Below are 3,923 nucleotides of genomic sequence, written 5' to 3' on the forward strand. Positions count from 1 at the left end.
ATGTCCTCCTTCCAGCGAGTCGTGACAGTTCTGCAAGACCTCTTGAATCATCGTTGTCGGTACCACAAGCCGCAGCTTGGTCTCCTCTTGCCAACCGTGGTCGTACCGACGATTCAATCCAAGATAGTGAAGCACGCCGTCTTCTGATAACACGAACCGGTCAGCGTATTTCCAGGCATTTCGAGCTTCTTTGTAACTCAGCTCTTGTGCTTGGCCCTGGAGCACCTTCTTGATACTAAACCACTTCTGCTCCTCGTCTTGTGCTATCTGTATCCGTCTGCGTCGTTCCCGCTGTATCGCTACCGGGTCAACATCCTCCGCATCGGGAAATGCCGCTGTTTGAGAACTTCGATAGCGTGGAACGCTGTTTGGTCTTATACCTGGATGCGAGGTATGACCTCATCCTTGGCATGGCATGGCTGGAACGCCATGAGCCATGGGTCGACTGGAAGTCAAAAACGCTGGGTGCGTCGCACCCTGCTCCTAGTGGAGCTTTGGTGAGTCATGAACCCACCTCTGCTAGGAAGCAGAAGCGCTTTTGGCGCGAGCACGAGGCCAAGGCGGCCGTAGTGCTGGACATTGGTATGTCCGAAATTGTTAGCAACGAGGTTGCTGTTTGCCCTGAGGGCGTACGTGGTGCGGCACGTTATCCGCTGAGCGGTGCAGGTCAGGTCAATGACCAGCTGCTGGGTCCTGGTGAGGACGGGCGCGGGGTGGCGCGTAATCCACTGAGTGGTACGAATCTGGTCGATGACCTACCGCTGCGTGACCCGAGGGTCGCGGTCGACTGCGAGTCGAGGCATCATGGGCGTGGCCCAGGAGATGCAGGTGAAGTGACACCTAGTTCACTGTGTGAAGGTCAAAGAATTCTTGGCTTTCAGCCGAGTGTCTTGCGAGACACTGTATCGTCTTCAAGGAGTGATGGTGCTGCTGCACCCGGTGGTGGTGACGGAGATGTCGCCACATCGCCCTCATCCGGCCGGGCTCGGTCGCGGAGGAAGAGAAGAAGAAGACGCAGGGCGTCTGTGACGTCTTCGACGTCGGACGATGTGTCCAACGTGACGAGCAGTGATGCTCCACGTGATTGCTGTGAACAGCTGTATACACTCGTGAACGGAGTGACGGGGGAGGTAGAAGGCGATATCAGCCTTGACACTCTGCCCGCTGCAGATGCTCTGCTAGAGCTGGACGAGATGTCCATGACCACACTGGATATGTGTGTGTCGATCCGGATCGGAGCTCAGCCGCAGCGGAACTTGGCTTATCGCCCCATTCATGAGCTTTGCGTTGACGACCCAAGACAGGTTTGGCACGGTCTCATCATGGTCTAACGGTGGTTCATCATGACCACACTCATCTGGCCGGGATCCGGCTACGGTCGGCTGGATATGGATGTGTCGATCCGGATCGGAGCTCAGCCGAAGCGGAGTTGGCCAATCCCCTCCTGCATGCGCTTTGCGTTGACGACCCAAGACTGGTTTGGCGCCGTCTCATCCGGATCTGACGGCGGTTCATCGTAACCACACTCATCTGTCCGGGATTTCGCTACGGTCCGCTGGATATGTGTCGATCTGGATCGGAGCTCAGCCGCGGTGGAACGTGGCCAATCGCCCCCTGCATGCGCTTTGCGTCGACGTACCAAAACGGATTTGTCACCGTCTCATCCGGATCCGACGGCGGATTGTGGTGTAGGGATTTCCAGATTCGACCATACGCCAACCTACTTTAGATCAAGAATCGGCTCGGTCTGATAACCCAGAGCTTAGGAACAAGGGATCACGGTAAGTACTTGGCGATTTGTCCGGATGATGATTTCCGGATAGCCGCTGAGCTCAACGGTCGCCTGAACCCAGCTGAAGGGTCGGTAGAGATCCGAAACGACTACATTTCACTAGATATTTGTATGAGAAGCATATGATTAAATAGGGGGAGCCGAAAGGGCTCCCAGAAGATAACAGAGCAGAATTTTCCTAGTCCAAGACACGTGTACACTTTTCCGGTAAGTCCCTGCATAGGGCCGGATTATGCCTGCCGTCAATACTCGAGAGGCATAGCTTGTAGGGTATTGACTGGTAGCGCCAAGAGATTAGGTCGGTCCGGGTGGGCCAAAGTCTCGCTACGCGCGAAAGAAAGCCCCGCACACTCAGCGGGCCGGTACGTCGGATAGTCCGGGTGCCGTAACACTTCTAGCTGAGCAGCCTCTGCGCTCGGTGACCTGTAAAAACGCTCGCGCGCCGTCGTCCATCCTTTGGTGGAGGGCACATGGTTTGTGGACGAGCTCAGCCGAACCAAACTCGGCGGAGCCTCGGAAGTGCTCTGACTTGGTTAGTCGGAACCGAGTGGAAGCGAGCCACTCGTCTGCCCCGGAAGGGCCGAACCGCGAGGGGACCACCCTCTGCGCAGCCCATACAACCGCCGGCCTAGCTCGGCAATTCGTTATGGTTTGTGTAAGGAATCCACATCTGACGGTATTTGTGCGTTCTACTACACCACACTACCAAGACAGTATGGGGGAAGGGGGATGCAGTTATACACGACCAGTTACGACTTCAAAGATATTTAACCCCCCAAACCCGAGAGCCTGTATGAGACACGATTCCGCGAAAAGCTTAACGTGTCTGAGACACGTTAAGCTTTTATACTTAACGTTTGTATAGGACCATACAAATTGTCAGTCAAGAAGGGGTAGGCATATTTCCCATCTTCCCGCACAGCAGTACATAGCTATGCGTGTGCCTTGAACTTGGGTTTTCTAGAAAATTAGAAGACACAGGTTTGATGGGTGTCACACAAATCAGCATAGAGGATTGCAGGTGGAATTCTGCGCCACCCATATCTCGGTCATTCGAGAATTTTCGCCGCTGCCGCTCAGATGTCCGGGTTCAGAGGCCGATGGCGAGAGCTTCTGAAGGAAGGATGGAAATCAAAGGCCCCTACGGGCCTGTCAAACGACTACACGTACCTTATGCCGGGACGAAGAAGGACGTACGTGGCGTGGACTTTTTCGTTGGAGAGGCTGCGTTGATGGCATTTTTGGACCGTATCGCCTTGGGTAAGTAGTATCGCCTTTCAAGGTCTTTGTGTGGACTCTTATACGTGTGCTTTGCTAGAGGAGATGAAGAAAGCTACCGCGGCGAAGCAACAAGCAAAAGCAGCAGCGACTCAACCTACTCCGGAAAGTGGACAGCCTGAAACCGATGTGCCTGATAGACAAGATGGTGCGTTTGATCTTATTGTGTATGTACGTGTTATGATTCTAACGCTATCGTGTAAATAGCTGCTGAACGAACTGTCAGTCCAGATCCAGACACGACGAAGACTGTTTGTCCGAACATTCAGGCTACGTCTCCACACCTGGCAGAGAGTGATTTGGGCAATTCAGCTGGTGATGAAAACGGTAAGCTGTCGAATATCTTGCTCGTACCTGTGAACTACTGCTAACGCTAACACACCACTCCCTTATAGGTGCAGACGAGTATCTCAATTGTAGTTTACATGCTGAATTCGATGCTGCTGCTACATCTGGCTCAGAGTATGCCTGCTCTGAGCCTGATAGCGACGGAGAAAGCACGATGCCAGGTGAAGAAGGGCAACCGGCCGCCATACCACCTGAAGAAGTGCAACCAAGCGTCAGCCTTGCACATGGAATCAGAACGATGATGGGTAAGCTTATGGTGTGTATACACGTTAAGGGTACACGTTATTTGGAACAATAGCGTTTTTACACTCCACTGTGGCGAGTGCGTCAGCTAGAAACTCCGGTCGAAGTAGACACAGGACGCAAACTGTCGAATATCGTGGCAGACGAGATGAAGAACCTGCTATAAATCTAAAGAGGACGTAACTCTAGCAGAGTACGCCAAGAACTTTGCCAAAAAACGGCAAGAGATCGTAGAACAAGCACAGAAGAATTAGCATGAAGC

The sequence above is a fragment of the Phytophthora infestans genome, genomic scaffold, assembly GCF_000142945.1.
Source record: "Phytophthora infestans T30-4 supercont1.52 genomic scaffold, whole genome shotgun sequence".
In the NCBI taxonomy this organism is placed as follows: domain Eukaryota; phylum Oomycota; class Peronosporomycetes; order Peronosporales; family Peronosporaceae; genus Phytophthora; species Phytophthora infestans.